This window comes from Peromyscus californicus, unplaced genomic scaffold, assembly GCF_007827085.1.
Source record: "Peromyscus californicus insignis strain IS unplaced genomic scaffold, ASM782708v3 Scaffold_5__1_contigs__length_169319896, whole genome shotgun sequence".
Classification (NCBI taxonomy): Eukaryota; Metazoa; Chordata; class Mammalia; order Rodentia; family Cricetidae; genus Peromyscus; species Peromyscus californicus.
In genome coordinates, this window is record NW_026294573.1 from 110,655,396 (window position 1) to 110,677,455 (window position 22,060).

General features: G+C 36.5%; 1 protein-coding gene across 22 annotated transcripts in view; it reads left to right on the top strand.

Annotated features, from left to right (window-relative positions):
- Positions 1-22,060, top strand: part of Lingo2 (leucine rich repeat and Ig domain containing 2) — a 1,194,974-nt gene that overhangs the window by 1,148,953 nt on the left and 23,961 nt on the right. Inside the window, exon 8 of one of the 22 annotated variants that reach the window (XM_052716814.1) lies at positions 11,560-11,687. The exons of the other annotated variants lie outside the window; for them this stretch is intronic. The gene's annotated coding sequence lies outside the window, so the exon portion shown is untranslated. The remainder of the gene's footprint in view (positions 1-11,559; positions 11,688-22,060) is intronic. 22 annotated transcript variants of the gene reach the window in all.

Genomic DNA, 22,060 nt, shown 5'->3' on the forward strand with positions numbered 1-22,060 from the left:
TGGGATACTTAGGAGGCAAACACTGCTCTAAGCATTTTATGTGTACTAACTTGTTAAACACTATGATGATTCTATGAGGTGTTCTTGTCCCAACTATACAATGGGAAAATTGAGAAGACTTATTGTTTTATTTACACAGATGGTAAGTGATAGAACCAACATGTACATCTCATGCAGTTCAACATCAGTGTGGTGATATTGTGTTCCCCAAAATATTGTGTACCCTAATAAACTTATCTGGGGTCAGAGAACAGAATAGCCACTAGATACAGAGGCCAGAAAAGGATGGCACACACACCTTTAATTCTAGCATTCCAGAGGCAGAGATCCATCTGGATCTCGTGAGTTCAAAGCCACACTGGAAACAGCTAGGCATGATAATAAGAGCCTTTAATCCCAGGAAGTGATGGCAGAAAGCAGAAAGGTATATAAGGCGTGAAAACCAGGAACTAGAGCTGGTTAAGCTTTTAGGTTTTTGAGCAGCAGTTCAGCTGAGACCCATTCAGATGAGGACATAGAGGCTTCCAGTCTGAGGAAATAGGATCAGCTGAGGAATTGGCAAGGTTAGGTAGCTGTGGCTTGTTCTGCTTCTCTGACCTTTCAGCGTTCACCCCATACTTGGCTCTGAGTTTGTTTTTATTAATAAGACCATCTAAGATTCGTGCTACACATCAGTCTATAAAGACTTGCAGTTCTCTACAAATAGGCAAAAAAGTACTGGCTTTCAAACCATTACTCCACTCAAATGTGAAAAGTATAACACAAAAATACAGATTATATGTGTTTTAAACATATAATGAGATATAAACAAGATGAGATATTTGTTTTAAACAAGATGAGATATTCTCATCTTGATGCATGCCAAAAAGTGTCCTTTTATCAGCTTTCTCCTAGATATATTTGAAAAAGTTTCTACCTATTTTTTAAAATTTTTGTAATTTGTATAAGAAACTAATATATAGAAAAGACATAATGAACATATATATATAGACATAGCTATATTAAGTGCATATGAACAAAGTATAATAATAATGTTTAAATACATAGATATCATGTAGTATTTAAATCAGTTTAAAAATATTTACCTCCCCCAAATTTATCATTATGGTGAAAAATTACAAAATTCCTTCTAGAATTTAAGATATACAGTAAATTATTTAATGCCTATTCACCCTACTATATTTGCAATATCACATTTGAATTTATTGCTTCTATCTGAATACAACTTAGTTCCATTCCTAATGATCAACTTCTCTCCATTCTTGCCTACTCTTCCCAAATTCTGATAACTGCCATTCTGTAGATGTAACCAACGGTCTTATTAAATAAGAAACACAGAGCCGATTCAGAGAAGAAAGTCAAGAGGTCAGAGCTAAGAGCCTCACCTTTCCTGATTCAGGGATCCTCTTCAGCCAAGAGAGCTCTCCGAAAAAGGGGCCTACTTCCTGTGTGTGTCTTTATATAGTCTAGCTGTTCTGCTTTCTCATTGGTTGTAAACCCAAACATGTGACTGCCTCGTCACTGCCTGAATGTACCGCCCTCCAGGTCCTTAAAGGCGTGCGCCACCGCCGCCATGCACTTGCTATGGCTCTAATAGCTCTGACCCCCAGACAACTTTATTTATTAACATACAATTAAAATCACATTTCAGTACAAGTAAAATACCACCACACCATTCCGTTCTCAACCTCTGGGGAATTAACTCTTTAGCTTCCATGTGACTGAAGTTATGGAGTACTGTCATTCTGCACATAGCTTATTTCAACCTAATAATAATTCAGTTGTATCCATGTTATAGCAGTTGACAAGATATCATCCCTCATGTATCAACAATTTTCTTTCTTCATCACTTGATGGACATGGGTTGTTTCCATCTCTTGCCTATGGTAAATTGTGTTGCAGTAGCATGGCAGTATAGACGCATCCTCAACATAATGATGTTAATTGTTGAATTATTATTTTAAGGTATATATCTCTACACCAAATTTATTCATAATTTTAATCCAGAAGGGATGTTGAATTTTATTAACTAACCTTCCTTTTTTTGAGTTAATGCTATGGCTTTATCTTTCATTCTCTTAATATTGTTTCCATATATCAAACCATCTGTGCTTCCCTGAGATGAATCCTACTTTGCTATGATAAAGAATACTGTAATTTGCTGTTGTAATTAGTGTTGCTAGTGTTTGTTGAGGACTACCATTTACGTTCAAGCACACTTGTCAGTAGTTTTTATTCTTTGTTAGGTCTTCATCTGGCTTTGGTATCAGGATGATGCTTCCCTCACAGATTGTACTTAGAAGAAAGTTTCTTTTCTGCTTTGTTGCATAATTTAAGGAGAATTATTACTTTTCCTTAAAATGTTTAATAGAATTTGACAGTATAGACAGCTAGTGCTGGGATTGCCTTTGATGGGACATGTTTTATTTCTGATTGAATCCTAGTATTTATTGGTCAGTTCAAGTTTTCTATTTCTTCATGAATCAGTCTTGATGAGCTGTATATGTCTAGGAATGTTTTTCTATATTACAAAATTTGCTAGCATATAGTTGTACATAATAATCTCTAGATTGGGTAGACTCACTTGTTTTCTCTCCCTTCTAGTCACTGATTTTATTGACTTCAATCCTCATTTTTTCCTTGATTTGGATAGAGATTTATTTGTCTCCAAAGAAAGAACCAGCTCTTTGCCTCATTTCTTCTTTGGGTTGTGTTTTAATTTCAATTATTTCTCTTCTCATACTTTTTCCTTCATTAATTTTTTTGCTCATTTTTATCTGACTCAGGTTGGTTATTTGATCTTTATTACTTATGCTTATGAGTATTTTACTTGCATGTATGTAAATGTATCACGTGTGTTCAGTGCCTGTGGAGGCCAGAACAGGGGTTAGATCCCCTGGAACTAGATTTAGCCATCATACCGGTGGTGGAGAATGAACCTGGCAACCCCATAAAAATGGTTAAGTGTTCTGAATTGCTGATCCATCTCTTCAGCACCTTGAGATGTTTCCTTCCGTTATTTATTTATTACTGTAAATTTCCCTCTATACTGAACTCTGAGGATGTTGATCTGTTTAACTCCATGTTCATCTGTTTCTTTTGTTTGTTTGTTTGTTTTCCAAGACAGGGTTTCTTTATAGCTTTGGTGCCTGTCCTAGAACTCGGTCTGTAGACCAGGCTGGCCTCGAACTCACAGAGCTGTCTGTCTCTGCCTCCTGAGTACTGGGAATAAAGGTGTGTGCCACCACTGTCTGACCATTTGTTTCTTATAATTCCATCCATTGGTATAGCTTTCATGGTTTTTCTTGTTATTGTTTTTGTTTTATTGCACTATATGTAGAGAAGACATTTAATATGACTCCATCCTTTTTAAATATATTGAGGCTTGTTTGTGGCCTAACATTTTAAAAGTGTACTGTGTAGGCATTGAATGGAATATTCTGTAGGTATGCTAGCTTTTGTCTTCAGTGCGACTTAGCTAGCTGTTTCTTTTTCTTCTTCTTTTTTTTAATTTAAGAATTCTTTTTATTCATTTTACATACCAACCATAGCTCCCCTCCAGCCTTCCCCCCGACACACACCCCCATCCCCTCCTCCTCCAAAGAGGTAAGGGCTCTGTTTCTTTGAGTTTCTATTTATTTGATCCTTCTCCCTTCCTTATACTGTTCTTATGTGACAAAATCATTACACTAATACTATATTTTGATTCTTTGCTTGTATTTTATTTTATTTATTATAAATGTTTGCTTCATGATTGCTGTGAGGCTTGTGAAAACATCTTTTGTTTTTAACAAGCTATTTTGAAATGATAGCAACAAGAGAAACAATTTTTCAAAACCAGTAAAAAACCTTAACACTTCAATTACCTTCCTCCCTTCATTTTGAAATTTTGATATCCCATTTGACATTCTCTAAATTGCCTCTCAAAGTATCAGTGTGTTTATTTTTGATATGAATAGTTTATGCACATTCTTATAAAATTATATATTCTAAATTTGTTTGTGTCGCCTAACTGTGGGTTTTGTAACTTTTCATGAATGTCTCCTACTTAGAAAACTTCCTTTGGTGTCTCTTGTAGGCTCAACCTTGTGATTATGTCTAGGGACGTTTTTACCTCACTTTCATTTCAAAAGAATGTCATCTTTCAGTTGACGGTATTTCCCAGTACTGACAAACCTGGCCTGTAAGGGCACTGTTGAGGAGTGCACTGTCAGCCTAACTGGGACACTTTTATTTCTGTCTTTTCTCTTGAATCCTGACAATCTTCTTTCTTTTACCTGTGATGGGTTGGATATGAGATGTCTTGATGCAAAGTGGGATGAGTTATATTTGATTGGTGAGCAAGTTCTTGGATATTTGTATCCTTGAGATGTAAGAACTTTTCTGTTATTTACTTGAATAAGATCTCTATTCACCCATATTCCTGTCACTCTTGAATATCAATGTTCATTGGCCATTGGTTTTCACTGTGGCAGAATTGGTTCATGGTTCCCAGTGGAAGGTGTGCTATATTGTGTCTCCCACCCTCAACGTCTCTCCCCACACCAGAATGCTTAGAGTCAGGAGAGAGGTGTCATGGGCAACTATCTCCTTCCTGGTTCCTTCATTATGTCTTCTCCTTTTGCTGTATTAAAAGGAGACACCGTGGTGTTTCCTCTTCTTGTTTAGTTCTCATGAAGATATTTGAGAACTGTGCAGCTTAAGGTGTCAGTGTCACTAGGGAACCATACTCCAGCGATTATTTTGATGTATACAATATTTTGGAAATTTCTAACTTACTCACAACTCTTCAGAAGCAGTTATAAAATGAGGCACAGCAGCATTTTAAAACCAGCTATAAGTTTTCAACAATACAGTGGATTTGTTGTTAAATTTTTATCCCTAAAATGTTAACTAAATTTACTTGACAATTTCACACATGCATATACTTACTCTCATCCCCATCTTTCCCCTCTCATCCATGGCAATTACATCTTTCACTACTGACAATCCCTCCTCCCTATAAATTCTTTTTTCATATTCATATGTTTATGGATTTGTGTGTGTGTGTGTGTGTGTGTGTGTGTGTGTGTGTGTGTGTTTCCCAAGAGTTAAAACAGGGAACAACTGTGTAACCATGAGTTTGAAATGAGGTAATGGAGACTGATTGACAAATCCATATATGTATAGCTGAAGATAATTTTTCAGTAACTAATGGTTCAAGAGAAAGCAATAGGCCTTCCTCCATCCATGACTGACTGATGATAGACAATCCTGCACAGTAAAGTGCAGCTGCCTTGAGTTTGTGGTTTTGCAATGTCTGTGCCATGCCTAGAATACAACATCCCACAGCTCTTCTCCATATCTTCTAGCTCTTAAATTCTTTCCACTCCTTCTTCAATAATGTTTCCTAAGCCTTAGAGAGTAGTTTTAATGTCTACTTGTTCATTATTGGCACCTCAGATATCATTTACACACAGAACCTTGGACAGTCATGAATCTCTGCATTTGCATTCACCTCTGTTCAGTGCAAAGAAGGGTTTCTCTTAGTAAGGATTAGAGTAGCAGTTGTCTTTGGATATAAGCATACATATTTAGAAGGCAGTTTATTAAATGTCAGCTTAGCTAAACAATAGCAGTTATTTACCCAGCCCCTAGGACATACAGCCTCCCTGATCATGGGGTTTTGATTAAATTTGCAGTCCAGGCATGGGTTTGTTACTGTGAAGCTGGCCTCATAGCCAATAAGAAAATGATCAGTTATCTTGTTCCTCCTATGTCACTATGCCGTAGGTGAGCATAGCCTGCCTCGACAGTTGGTATTTTCGTTCATAGGGTGAAGAGCTGAATAAAGCCATTGATGTCTTTTTCTCCCAGCATGCTAGTATCACCTGTGATACTATCTAGGCATTAGAAAGAAGGTTCCTAGCTTGATTTCTATATATTTTACAATTTTGGTGTATTATAAAGCTTTTAAAGAGAGTTTTATTCAACATATAAAACATTGCCATAGTATATATGGATCTACTTAATTCAAAGGAGAAAAGTCCAGTTACTATGTGTACTGGATCTCACTTGTATCAGTTTTGGAAGGGTAAATGGTTAATTTTACAGAAGTTTTATAAATATGTTCATATAAATGCAGGCAAAACTTGGTTATGGTAGAAGTAGTGTCATATTAAATCATGAAAATTCTAGCAAAGCATATGAAATAAGACATTCTCAGACCTTTGCAGTGCCAGGCATTTATCAAGTAGGACTTGACTCCCCAAATAATTAAATACATTCTCCCTAGCATGAACTTATAAAATGATAGATATTTTAAATAGTGCATTACTAAAACTGGCACATTAAACAAAGTGCTAATCAGACTTCTTACCTTCAACCATTTTGCAGTAACCTAAAAAAAATAGCTATTACAGTTTTCTCTTACCCCTTGCTACTAAGTTCCTAAACCATCATTTCTGCAAAGACCTCAGAGCTAAACACATACAAGAGAAGGACAGCACTAGTCCCTCTCTCTAATGGTCCTGCAGTGCACGTTAGAAGTCTAGACTGCTGACCACTTCTCTGGCAACAGAATGAACAACCTGAAGTGTGTTCATAAAGAGAAAGTTTGATAAGTTAGCTTAGTCTACTTAAATCTCCCATGTTTGATCTTGTAGCAAGTGTTTGCTAATTTCAAACATAATTTTGGAATTTTCTGGAACAAATTGGCTTTGAATTTCCCTAATTAGGTTGAAGTTATTCTTATTGATTCTTTATGTAAGGTAAAAAGTAAGAAAGTTCCCACTTTAGTGATGAATACAGTGTTGTATTTTTAAATGAAAATACTGTGGAAGACATTTAATCACTGCCTACTCCCTGTTTTTTCAAATGTTAGTAGTCAAAGCTTTCACTTGACAATCAGAAAAAAAATACGATTTTGTCCTTGGAATTATGTTCTTTTATTTTTTAATTAAACTATACCTATATTATTTCCTCTCTGTATTTCCCCCTCCAACCCTTCCCTGCTTCTATCCTTCAATCCTCTCAAATTCGTATCCTCTTTTTTCATATATACATGATTATACACACACACACACACACACACACACACACACACACACACACACACACAACCACAACCTATTCAGTCTGCTTAGTGTTACTTGTATGTATATGATTTCAGGGATGACCATTTGGTACTGAATAACCAATTAGGGAGCTCATGCGTGGGAAAGACTATTCTCCGTCTTTCAGCATACCTTAGTTGTCTGTAGGTCTTTGTCTGAGGATGGGTCCCTGTGAGCTCTCCCCCTTCCACGCTATCATGTTGTATTTCTTCAGGTCTTGTTTAGGCAGCCATGTTGTTGTCATATCATGGGTGAAGCTTCATTGCCATCGTAGGAGATATAATCCTCACAGTAGACTTCTTGGTCCTCTGGATCTTCCACTCTTTTCAGCTCCTCTTCTATGATGTTCCCTGAGTCATGGGTACAGGATTTGTTTTGCAGAGTATCAACTGGGTCTAAGAAGCCTACAACCACCTGTACTTTGAATTTTGACATGTTTTCTGTGATGGTCTTCATCTGTTACAAAAAGAGGTATATTTGATGGGGTGAGAGCTACATTTATCTATGGGTATAAAGGTAAATATTTAGAATACTATTGGGATTTCTTAGCCACTTTATTTATTCCTTTTGAAAACTGTCTGTTCTGATCCGTAGCCCATTTTTTAATGGGTCATTTGTGTTTTTGATTCATTTCTTGATTTTGTTATATGTTCTGAATATTAATCCTCTATCAGGTATAAAGCTGGCAAAAATTCTCATTCTATGGGGTTTCTCTTCATTCAATTATCAGTTTCTAAAGTTGTATAGAAACTTTTTAGTTTTGTGAAGTCCCTCTTGTCAATGGTTGGCCTTAGTTCCAGGGAAAATGGAGTCCTGTTCAGGAAGTCCTTTCCTATACCTATAATGCTGAGTACTGCTTATGTTTTCTTCTAGCAGTTTCAGTGTTTCAGATTTCACATTTAGATTTTTGATCCATTTGGAGTCAGATTTCTTTTAGTGCAAGGTGATACATGTGGGTATGATTTCATTCTCCTACATGTGGGCATCCAGTTTTCTCTGCACATCTTTTCTCTGAGGTATGTTTTTGGCTTCTTTATCAAATATCAGATGGTCTCAGTTATGTGTGTTCTATTCTGTTCCATTGGTCAACATGTGTGCTTTTATGCTAATACCATGCTGTTCTTATTACTATGGTTCTGTGATATATCTTCAAGTCTAGAATGATAATCTTTCCATCAATTTTCTTTTGCTCTGTATTATTTTGGTTATCCAGGGTCCTTTATCCTTTTAGGATAGTTTTTTTTCATTTCTATGATGAACAAAATGGGGATTTTGATGCATTGAATTTGTAAATTGACTTTGGTAGAATGGTTATTTTCATAATATTAATTCTACCAATCCATGAGAACATATGATGTCTTTATGTTTCCTCGTATCTTTTTCAATCTCTTTTTTCAGATATTAAGAATTTTCATTGCAGCAGTCTTTTCCATCCCTGATTAGGTTTATGCCTAGAAATTTTATTTTCTTTGATAATGGGAATGTGTCCATGATCTCTTGTTCTGTGCCTTTGTATCAGTGTGCAGAAAAGCTATTGATTCTTGTAAATTGATTCTGTACCCTGCCACTTTTCTGAAATTGTTTGTATTTCTAGAAGGTTTCTGGTAGAATTTTGGGATCTATTATGTATAATATCAGATCATCTGCAGATAGGGATAGTTTGACTTCTTTACCTGTTTGTATCACTTTAATTTCACTTCACTTGCCTTGTTATTCCAGGTAGTTCTTTGAGCACAATATTGAAAATGAGTGGGGAACACTTCATCCTGAGAGTTCTGAATACTATAATCACTGAGTAAAAGCTCATTGGTCCAAGTGGTGTTACGTATAGCATGGTATAGACCTTTAAAAGTTTTTCGAAGGACCTCCCAAGCAAAAGGACCTACAGGTCCTTTTCCCACATTTATATTATTATTCTCAACCACCCCAACACTCAGTACTCAAGAGCTATCACACAGCTTTCTACAAAGTTCTTGCTGTGATTCTTTTTTTTCCTCCTCATATATTTATTTCTCGGAACTGCAAAGATACAGCAGTTGTAGGATCCAAACTTCTAAGGGGAGTTTAGATGCAAATAGAGGTTAATTTACACAGTGCTGGTTCTACAGGGATCCTTCCCACAATAGAAAAAAAATCACCTAATACACCAAAAATAAATCATCTAATATACTCAAAGAACTAGAGTTGAGACCCAGGCAAGATAGTCCAGGGGAAAATGTCCTAAATTCAGAAACCAGAGCTGAAATCGCTTGTTCTATGATGTCATATGGAAGGCCTTGAGCTGAAACTATTTTCCTCAGTCCCAAGAGAAGTGGAGAGTTCCCAGCAATCACTGGGGACTGCAACTGGAAACTAACTCCCCACTGAATAACCCCTGTTACAGCATGTGACCTTTATTCTTTCAGCAACACTGTCATAGTTCCTAAATATATAGTCCCAAAGATGTTGAAATACTTTACTTTTTTTTTAAACAATGCCATCTAGTACAGAGATATGAGAGAATGATTGACCATGTTCCAAACCAGAATTCATCACTGACTTTTCATATAATGCCATTTTTACTTGCTCAGGGGTCCATTTATACTATTCTCTAGAATTTAGGTGACAAGGGAAGAGCTATTTCAATATATTTTACGTGTTCTATGTGCCTATAATCTGATATTGCAGGAATGTCACACATGTGCATACACACACACACACACACACACACACACACACACACACACACACACACACTATCAGTCACCCATGTCAAAGACTGACACTCTATCTGGTTCTTAATAAAACACTAATAAAAATCAGAAGACCAACCAGTACTATAGGAACAATGCCCATAAACACATTTGCTCTGTAAACCAAAAGACTAAGCTTAGCTGTGTGTTCCTACTTGACTCACTGAATCTCTGTACTGACCCGATAGATCTCTATACTGACAGCTAGATCTTCATGATGATGCATTTCAGTCCTCAAATATTTTAGAGATCCAACTCTTGCAGCCTTTTTTTATCAGCCAGAGTTTCTACTGTCTGCCCCCTGTTAGAAGAGTGGTCCATTCATCTCCTGAGTTGGAAACAAGTGAAGGGGCCTCTTTATGGCATTTTCCTTGGATCTCATAAAACACAAGACTTTCGTCTGATTCTTCAAGATGACCCCTGGGTACCCTAGTGTACCCATTATTTCAGGCCAGCACTAGCATTTCTGGAAGGTTTTATGTTACCCAGGCTTCCTCAGAGAAGTAGAAATGATAGAAGATAGAAATATTGGAAGAGAAGAGATATTGAGACTTTTTTAAATTTTTGTTTTGTCAGAGTTGGTTCATGTGATTTTGGAAAATGGCAACTCTCTGCTATGCACAAAGTGGAGGCTAAGGAAAGCCAATGATATAATTTAGTCTCAGTCTTGATACATAAGAACCAAGGTGTCCAAGAGCAGAAGATAATCATCTGTAGCACGAATTGTTAGAAGGTCTTATTAATAAAATCAAACCTGGAGCCAGGTATTGGGGTGAACGCTGAAAGGCCAGAGAAGCAGAACAAGCCACAGTTAACCTCACCTCGCTAACTTCTCAGCCATTCCTGTTTCCTCAGACTGGAAGCCTCTGAGTGCTCATCTGAATGGATCTCAGCTGAACTGCTGCTAAAAGCCTAAAAGCTTAAAAAGACTAAAAGCTTGTTGTTCTGTTTCACTGACCTTTCAGCATTCACCCCAATACCTGGCTCCGGGTTTGTTTTTATTAGTGAGACCTTCTAACAATTCGTGCTATAATCACCACTGAACAGAGAAAATGTAATAATCTCTCCCAGTCTTTTTGTCTTGCTGTTCTCAACCAATTGATTGATTCCCACCCATAATGGACAGTGGATCTTCCTGACTCAGTCTATGAATTTAAATGCCACCCTCACAGAAATAGCCAGAAACAGTTTTACAAACTACCTTGACATCCTACGGGAAAGTTCAGCTGACATAAAAATTAGTCATCATAGTGCTCTCTGTGGGCACTGATCAAAATGAGATACCAATCTAGAGGAATCAAGGAAGAGCATCCTGGGTAGGAAAAAAAAGATTTTATCTCTCCCATGAGCCCCCAGGCTGATCTGTATAAAATATCTATAAAGCTCCACTTGTGAAAAATAAGAGAAGTTTAAAAAAAAGAAAAGTTATTCTTTAACTTGGCCTCACTGTAGATTTGAGATCACTGCTAGTGATGTTGTGCTAAACCCAAACCACAAGCTTTAGCCGCTATAGAAAAATTGAGCAACCCAGGTCCTTCACTGTAGAGTAGTGACTGGTTCTGCCAAATAGGCTGTTAGTGGACTTTTAAGACAGGCACAGGGGGGCTAGAATAAGGACAGGACATTGTTCTTTGTTAAACAAAGTTGCAGAAACTATAAGTTTCTTTTATCCCAGGTTTCTACTCTTAGATAATTTTATCTAATTAACATCTATTTTTCACTCATTTACACAGTAATCAGCTTTAGATTACCGGAAGCCAGCTGCTGATGCTGAGAAGTACTGCAAAATTGAATTCATACAATAAATCCTTAGATGCCCTCACCACTGCCTAAACCAAGAGAAAGGAAGTTGTTTTGCTAGGTTGGTTTTGGTTTTCTGCTTGTTGCTTGTTCGTTTGTTTGTTTTCTTCCTCCTTCTTTATCTATATCTTTCATACCATTTATGAGCTGATTCAATTTTATAACCTAATATGGAAGTCACAAATAGAGCTTAAAATTACATAAAAAAATATGAACACAAACATTAAATTTCCCATCTTACAATAATGGCAATTTTGCAGTATTTTTATTTTCTTTCAAGAAATAGTTTTGAAGACTATACTATCTGTAACTTTTTTGGTACAGAGCTTTATCCACCAAGAAAAAATAGCCTGATTGGGACTTCCATATTCCTTGAGTAATAGATTTGTGATACGTGGTGAGACAAATACAAACAAACCTGCCTTTCGCCTAATTTAGTACCTAATTGTTTCACATTTCCGATTCTTTCTAATTATTTTTTCATATGCAGTTTATAGTAACATTTTGGCCACCTTCTTTGAATTAAGAGGCAAAGATAGGAGTAGAAGTCAGGAGGGTAAGAGCAACGGAGGATAAAGGAAAAAGATGGAAACTGAGGAAGAGAGTTACAGAAGGAAGACAAAGGGAGAAGGTGGGGAAGAAGAAAGGACCGGCATTTTGCATAAGTACAGACTGATACAAAAATAGTTACAGGGTGTAGTTACAAAACTTCAGTGCGACTTTGCTAGTTTCTGTGAAAAGAGGAGAGAACAGTTTTGCTAGTGCCTTCTCTGTCTTAGCTGCATCGTATACTAGAACACACTTTTCTCTCAGAACAAATATTCAGAGATATAGACATATCTCTGTATCTCATAAAGAACAAAGTTATAGATCCCACTCACATTTGACTAACAAGATATTATGAGCTAAAGAAACAGAAGTTAGGCCTACATATGGCAGACCCAAACTGTCCTGGTCCCTTTCTATGCTGTCCCATTTTCATGGTTGCATTTTGTGTCTATGGAATACCATTATGTCAGGACAGTCAGCTGCTGACACTAAGATTTTGACCATAAGTTCAGCCAACCATAGCATCATGGATACAAAAAGTAGTGTACTGTACAAAAAGTTCTTACATTGGAATTCAGAAAAAGGATTGAAAATCAAGGCATCCTGAGGCATTAAGAGAATCCGTTGAACATTACTCTTCCCACAGAAAAAAATGGCACACAGAAATCAGTGTTGTTTACCCTTCATTCAAACGTGAACCCCTCACTTCTAACAGTCTTCCAGATGTAAAGATGATTCACTCACCACCACAAACAGCAGAATCTGCTGAACTCGTCTTACACTTCAAGCTTCATGTCAAATTCTTTACCAAAAACTAGTTCAATTAGCATCAAATATATTTTTGTTCACATTTATGTTGAAAGTATCAAGTGGTTTTAAAAGCAATATCCAGAAGAAGAATATTTACACAACTCTGATGTTCAAAAAAAAAAACAGCCTAGGAACAGCCTTTCTAGAGGAAAGGTCTTTCTGCCTCAAGATAATGGCCACATTCTCTCCTTTGGCTCATTGTTTTTATGAATAGTGTCACAGTCTGTATGCTATAACCTTCAGTCACTGTATTTGCAGAAGACATAGCTTACCAGAAGAGATATAACTCCCTCACATCCTGAATTTTTCCATGTATTTACATTGTGATTCATAACAGTAGCAAAATTACAGTTATGAAGTAGCAATGAAAATAATTTTATGGTTGGGGATCAAGACAACAGGAGGAACTGTATTAAGGGGTTGCAGCATTAGGAAGGTTGAGAACCACTGCTATATCTGTCTGTCTAATCTACAGAATATAATAAGAACACTGCTTCTTCTTTGCTGTGGCACATCCGTATGTTTTTCAAAGATAGGAGAAGTTCAGCTAAGTCAATGAAAAACCTAAGCTGTTTGGAACTGTAGCTCTGCCCTTGACCTGAATGACCTTCAACTGGTTACTCTGATCTCCTGATATTCAACTACATGTTCTGTTAGGAGATGGAAATAATAAGGACCCCAGGTTTTAGTCTCATTTCTATGACTTATTGTGGTATGATCTTGTAAAATAAATGTAACTCAGCTACCTGGCTTTCCCATTGGTAAAGTGGCAATGAGAATGGTTGGTAGTTGTGTAAAAAGACAGAACCAAGGAAAGGCATACTAGGTAGCCATGCCATGTTTTCATTGTCATCATTCTGAAATTTTATGGATACTGTGATTTGTACCAGAAATTGTTGGTTAATACTAGTTTTGTTTTGTTTTGTTTTTTGTTTTTGTTTTTTCTGGCCAGATAGTTAGACATTAACAGGCCCTGTTTAAAATAACAATTTTCTTATCTGGTAACTAAATCAAGTCTTTACCTGGTTTTAAATATTCAAGTGAAGATTTCACATAAACATGACCCATGAATTACGCGTTTAATGTGATTGAGTTACAATCTCAGAAGACATTGTTTCCTGTGAAGTAGTGGTAAATTGCCAGGATTCATTTTTGTGTTTAAGCTGTTTGATGCTGTCTCCAAGCTTTTTCAGACTGTATCTGGTTTTCACCTTCATTTTGAATCATAAAAATCTGTTTGCTGAGCTATTTATTGGTTTTTCTTTAAAGACAATTTATCCAGATGGGGATAATTAGCATGTGTGTTGAATGAAGGTAAATATAATATTCAAGATAATCTGAATCCCCATGATCCCAGAAATGTTTACCCAAATATAAATAAACTTTAAAATACGCATATTTTTCTTCCTTCTTTTCACTATTTGTATATTATATATATGTATATATATACACACATATGTATATGTATATATGACATATATATACATACATACATATATACATACATACACATATATAAATTATACATATAAATTAAACTCCTCAGTTATATGTATGTTTTCTTTTTCTTTTATTTTATTTTATAATTTAATTTAATTTTACATATCAGCCACGGATTCCCCTGTCGTGTCTCCCCCCACCCACCTTCCCCTCAGCCCACCCCCATTCCCATCTCCTCCAGGGCAAAGACTCCCCTGGGGATTCAGCTCAACCTGGTAGATTCAGTCCAGGCAGGTCCAGTCCCCTCCTCCCAGGCTGAGTTAAGTATCCCTGCATAGGCTCCAGGTTCCAAACAGCCAGCTCATGCACTAAGGACAGGTCCTGGTCCCACTGCCTGGGTGCCTCCCAAACAGTTCAAGCTAATCTACTGTCTCACTTATCCAGAGGGCCTGATCCAGTTGGGGGCTCCTCAGCTATTGGTTCATAGTTCATGTGTTTCCATTAGTTTGGCTATTTGTCCCTGTGCTTTTTCCAATCTTGGTCTCAACAATTCTTGCTCGTACAATCCCCCCTCTTTCTCACCAATTGGACTCCATGAGCTCCACCTGGGGCCTGGCCGTGGATCTCTGCATTCAGTTCCCTCAGTCATTGGATGAGGTTTGCCCATCCTATCACCACTCACACTAGTAGGTCAGTTCGGGCTTTCTCTCGACCATTGCCAGTAGTCTATTGTGGAAGTGTCTTTGTGGATGTCTGGGGACCTCTCTAGCACTTTGCTTCTTCCTATTCCCCTGTGGTATTCATTTATCATGGTCTCTTATTCCTTGTTCTCCCTCTCTGTTCTTGATCCACCTGGGATTTCCCGCTCCCCTAAGCTCCCTTTCCCTTGACCCTTGCCCTTCATTACCCCCACTCATGTCCAGGCTGTTCATGTAGATCTCATCAATTTCTCTGTCATTGGGCGATCCCGGTGTCTTTCTTAGGGTCCTGTTTTCTAGGTAGCCTCCCTGGAGTTGTGAATAGCAGTCTAGTCATCTTTGTTTTACATCTAGTATCCTCCTATGAGTGAGTATATACCATGTTTGTCTTTCTGAGTCTGGGTTACCACACTCAGGATGATTTTTTCTAGATCCATCCATTTGCCTGCAAACCTCATGATGTCATTGTTTTTCTCTGCTGAGTAGTACTCCATTATGTATATGTACCACATTTTATTTATCCATTCTTCAGTATATTTTCAACCTAAATAAATAAATCAAGTCATCAATCCAAATATGGATCCTCTGTTAACTAATTAGGAATGACTTATCCAAGACAGAGTACTTGTAATTGCCCTATCTACAGCAATTTATTCCTAGCAATGAAATGAATAAATGTCAAAACCATATCAAAAAGGGAGTGTGTTTAAGAGATGAGATGGGAATGGTAGAAGGCTGAGCAAGCAGAAAGAATGAGGGAAAGTCTCCATTCTAGCATTTATTAGATACTTGACCCCTCCAAATTACCCATTCTATCTTGATTTATTTACCAAAATAAATAAAGAGCACTAGGTATACAAGCCATTTATGTCTTCTAGGTATTCCCACTGGGAGAAATAAGTGCAGTGTGGTACTCTGAGTTTTAGGTACAGAGTATTTAACTTGGTAACAATCATTGAGGACATAGTCAACCCTTTTAAGTTTACTGTTAATCTTCTGATTGTAATAAGGAAAATAACACAATTTTAACACTTCTCTAGCCTTGAAATTTTTTCCAGAGAGCAAATCTCTAATTTAAAGTCTTGAAAGATAAATTTTAGATACATTATACATCTGTTTCTCACATATACATATTGTGAATTCCAAATGTCTCCTAGTTTGAATTATAATTTTTATTTTTATACTATTTATTAAGTGATTTTTGTAAAAATACATAGTAAACAATGGAGGTGGTAGATTAGACAAAAACTCATGACATCAGTAGAATGCATCTGGCATTGGGAAACATTGTGCACTGATTATTGTTACCTCGGGAGACAATTGCTACTAATCTTGTATAAGGTTCTTGCTAAGGACAAGAACAGTCCCACATTTCTTTCTTCCTGTGAGACTCAAAATATTGATGGGGGTGGAGAGTTTCTGCACAGATCAGCTAACTGAAGACTATGAACAATTCTTTGTAGTATTCTGACTGGGGCCATTTCCTTCCCACTGACTTACTACTCTATACTTAAAGTTATGGGGTACCGCTGTTTAGAACTACCATTCTAAGAGGACACAGTAGAACTAATAAACCATGTATATAAAAACACACACAAAAGAAAACCTTAAAATAGAGTTGAACTTAGAGAACATTAACAGAGAAAATAGAAGTAGCAACCAAAACACAAACTTATCTTCCATCCTTATCTGATAATGTTGCCAATTATCTGGGTAAAGACATGGCACATAATATCTATATACTGTATAACATCTATATGCTGCTTATCTCTCCAGAAGTCTCTGTGATCATAGTTTTGTTCCTATTTGTTTTTCAAAAGCATGCGGTGAAATCTATGATCACTGATAACATTTACTTTATCTTTTTTTATTGTTTTAAGATCATGTCTTACTATGCAGCCCAGATTAGCCTTAAACTCAACATCCTATCTCAGTCTCTGAAGAGCTGGATCTATGTTCCTGATTCCTCATGCCTGATTCTGGGGAAAGAATTGATAGCCTGAATACACACTACTCTACAGTCTGGTACCTCACATTTGGTGTACTCTTACCAGTCTTTGATTTATGAGTAGTTTTCCTTAATTATATTAAGCATAGCTATATAAATGCATTCCTTTATTTTCATTTAGAAGAATTTGAACTTTTTCCATAAACTTCTCCTGTAGTCATTATTTTAGTTCTAGTATAAAGGACAAAGAGAATAATCATAAACATAGTTATTTTTATAGGGCATACATTAGTTTCACAATAATTCAATATATCTGACACTGTAACATAGTGTATCTTTGCTTACAGTTATAATTGATTTAAATTTAGGAAAAACATTTAATATTACTAACTTGTCATTAGAGTTTTCCTACAGACCATAAGCTATTTGAGAATGTGAATTATATCTACACTGCACTGTGTGTTCACAGCTCTGTCTTGCACTAGACATTACTGAGTTCCGGTAAATATACTCCCTTCCTTGACAGCCTTCCAGGGCCCAGATTGCTGGCAAGGACCTTCTGCTAAGCAGTACCCACAGTTTCAGGTTCTGCTATTAGAATTCATGCAGCAAACTGACAACTCCCAGTTACAAAAATAAATAAGTTCCAAAGTATCTCTTGAAGTTGAGTGGGGGAAGGACAAGTTGAGGATGTAGAGAAATGCATGTTCCTCTACAGTTTTATGACTATAGTGTTTTCTAAAAGGTTGACTTTTTCCTTCTTTTTCTCATCCACTACAAAAATCATAGAATTCCTATGAATATGAGATAAGAATAGGCCATTTGTCATGTTCTATGCCATTATGCTGACAGAAAACTTTCTTCCTTCTTTCCCTATCCAATGATTCCTATCATTCATGACTATTAAAAGAATACGTCTGTCTCTTTTGTATGACATTAGTGTGTCTTCAGAAGAAATGACAAGCAGTTCAGGCTATCTCTTGGGGATTCTTTGTGTGTATTTTTAAGCATTGGGAGTTGTGGCATCATTTCTTTTTTTTAATTAAAATATTTTTAATACAATTGAAATTTGCACCTTAATATAAGATAATGGACTAGATGATATTGATTGAATTTAAAATATTTAAAACAATATTGCCTTAATATAATAATCTTCACTGACTATCATATATTGCTTTTTTCTTTACTAGATTTCTAATGTGTGTGCTACATTTTCCTATTCAGTTGTTCACATCTGTGTTAATGAAAGCTAATGGCTTTTTATTCTTTTGTTTTAATATCATTTTCTGATCTTATTGTCTTTCTTCCTGCCTCATAGATAAAGTGAGACATATTACCTTTTTTCTGCACCTTGTAGGAGTCATAATAGACTTTAGATTTATGCCATTATCTTTTAACTATGCAGATCATGAGAATGAACATAGATGACTCATAGTTCTCACTTCTGTGTGGGACACTGAAAAGTAATACATATCTACACATGTTCTGTGTCTTTCTCACTTTGTTGTCAACTCCAGTCTGATAATCTCAAATTCATAGTATCCCATGTGATATCACTTCTTGTGCTCCAGTTTAGTTCACATTTAGAGCACATAAGCCATCATGACTAATGAAGAGCTTCATTATTCAAACCAAGATTTTCTCACAGTGCTAAAGTTACTGAGGGCAAAATCTGCTTTCTCACCTATTTAGAAAAATAACAATAAAAAGATAGAAATAGAATAGGTATACCAATAGGAATTTTACATTTAGTACTCTCTCTAACAAAGATGGCTACATCAATAAAAGACCAAGGTTGAACTTTACTGTCCTAAAATGTGCTCGCATATCCAATGTGTGAAAAATAAGGAAAAACTAGATACAAAGTTAAAGTAGTGACATTTTTAGACAAAATGGCTGTTTCCACATGTTTAAGGCCATTCTAGAATAATATAAACACACAAGCACAAAATAGTGCACACAAAATAAGTTACTAGCGAAATCAGTTGCCACTTCCTCTACTCATTTTTCCTAACCATCACATACGTACTGGATATTTCAAAGCCTCCATTGCAACTCTGTGCCTACTTGACTGAGCTATGGCAAATGGGGTGTGGTCATCAAATCTCATTGATAGGAGCCTTGGGTTGTCATCCCTTTTCAAATAAGAAGAACTTAGAAGAGGGAGGAGCCAGAAGAGAGCCCAAATCCCTCAATGACTTCATGGAGCAGAACTAAGAAACTTCTACAGGTTAAGACACTAAGATTCCAGGGTTCATCGGACACAGAAGCTGGGATAAATTTATGTTTGTTTCATTTCCAGAGTAGTCCAGAAGGAATTTAAAGCAGCTATCTTATCTTAACAGCTTTTAACAAGACTGAAGCTAAAATGTCCAGGTGCTTTCAGCACTGACTAATTAAATCAGGTGATCTCCAGAGAGCTGTTCCTTTGTTCGTGAGTATCCACACTTCAAAGAGTCCAGTTCTTCATGGAACAGTAGCTAAAACTCAGGAATCTAAAAGAAAAATTGCCTAATAGGATTCTCTTCCATTTGATCTCACTTCCTCAAGTAAATTTTATAACCCTCTAAAGGAGCAGCCACCCTCTGTGGCCACACGCGTCGTACAGATCAGCTGGGGTGTTTCTTAAGACTAATCAACCAGCAGAAGCAGTCAAACATTCTTCCCTTCTCTCCAAATAAGCAGTGGCACCCATCTCAGAGATTTTGTTTGACCTCAGAAAGATGTAACTCATTTCTTAGGAGAAAAAAGAATTGCCATAGGTTCTGCTTACTTTAATCTGTCTTAAGTAGGTAACCATTTATATCAATAAAGAATTTGAATGCAGTAAGATATTTTGTGTCTGACATATTTGCAACTTTTCCCTTTACTTTAGCTTCACTATCACATCATATTTTCACATTATTGCTGTAGGGTTGTTACTATGACTCCATTGTAAGGAATAAGAAAACTGAAAATAAGACAGTGTTAAGATGGAAGCAGGTCACTGTGCTATGCTGTAATTAATTACTGCCATTTAGTTTGTGGGCATTTTGAATCACACTTATGAGGATACTAATCATTTCAGGCTGATCGCCTTTTGATTAGTAATATTAATTTCAATGGGAGGTAAACCTTAAATTAGACAGCCCCACTTTCATCTTTAAAGGCCTTAAGTAGAATAGGCATAACTCTATGTGCAAGTATCTCTCTATGTAAGCCAAAAGGAGATTTGAAACTATTGGAGAGGAGAAATAATTTGCATTTCAAAGAGATCAAAATAAATACCAGAACAGGGAACTCTCCCACTGCAGAGGAAAGATTAAACAAAAACTATTAATTAATGGTTTAGGACAATCTTTGCTAACTGTTAGTCACCTGAATGCAAGATGAACTCATGTTTTGAAACAGATTTATCTTTTTTATGGTCATAGAAAAGCAGAACATAGCCCAGAGGGAATTGAGAAAATTGTGTGTGTTCCTATTTTTAAGAAGAATTATTATAGTAATATAATAATTATATACAGTGACATACTCCTGTACTCTCAGCACTACAGAGGCATAGACAGGGCAACTAGAGGTTCAAGGCCATTCTTGGCTACATAAGACCCTATTTTAAAACCAATAAAAGAAAACATACAGATAGAGAGATGGACTATAGGCTATTGTTATGAAAATATTTATGTAGTAATTTATGGAAAAGAACAAGAAATATACAGAGAATTTAAGAGCTCCAAGTATCCAGGCCCTCCCTCAAAAATAAATGAACAAAATATAAACAGCAACAACAAAAGCAAAACCTCGTGTTTCAAGAAATAGTGGATAGGAACATTTTTCTCCAATACTGAAGCTGCCACCTTAGACAAATGAGACATCAGCAAAAAGGACGATTTCACCTATAAAATCATGAGAAAAGTTGAAATGGGATTATGTGGAGTCTTTAACAGCTTTCCCCTGCAGATACAGATGTATCACACCCTTTACCTCTTTGCTGGAAAATCTGCAAAACAAATATTAAGTAGATGTATTCCTGTGGCAGAGTATTGGGATTGGTTTTGTACTTTCAGGGCCCTTTTTCAGTGAGAGTGCATTTTCCCCATGTCCTAAATGCAGCATGCACGAGAAAGTTAGCACCGTGGTTGCCTCCTGTCTTTCACAGTGCTGAGGGCAGCCGAGGAGAGAACTTGAAGCGTAGCATGTAATATCCCCAGAGAGTGTGGAATGACTGAGGACTCAACCTCAGCTATATATGAGATACCCTTTGACTGGAGATACAAAAAAGGAGTCAACTTTAAAACTATCTGTTCCAGAAAACACTAACTGCTCAGATGTTTGCAGGTCAGTAAGAACTGTCCTAATCGGCTGACCTTTCCTAGATAAATGATCAAAGGGAACTAAGGGACAAAACATAGATACTATCTGATGACATGTCCAACACTAATTTTGTATTCATTTACTATCAATGCAAATATACTTTATCATAGTAAATCAGCAGCAGCTCATCTGCAAACATATTAATTCGCATTATCTTAGAGTCAAATGATAACTTCTGAATACCTAGTAGTCATTATTTGAGTAACTATATATCCTGAACTACCTTCAGTTATTTGAGAATCAGTGCTGAATAAGGTTTCCCCTCCTGCATGAGCCCCGGAGTACCTTGATCATCACCCTTTATGGTTGACATTAACCATTAGTTGATAACACAGAGCACATTGGATGATCTACCAATCTGGCTTCACAATGGTAATCATCTTTTCTCCAAGTTTCAGTATCAAAACTGTATCTCTCCCAACTAAAACCGAATAAAGGAGTAGAGGTGGAAATATAATGCTTTGTATGCTCTCTGGAGATTATGTAGAAGGATAAATTGTGTTTCCTGTCAGGTTTGAAACTTTGCGCTTCAATCTCAAGTTCACTTGGTTCCTTTAAAGAATGTAGGTAACCCTACCAAGTTTTAAGATTTGCACACTAAACTTAGTTTTCTGGGTTTGGGGTTTGTTTGTCTGT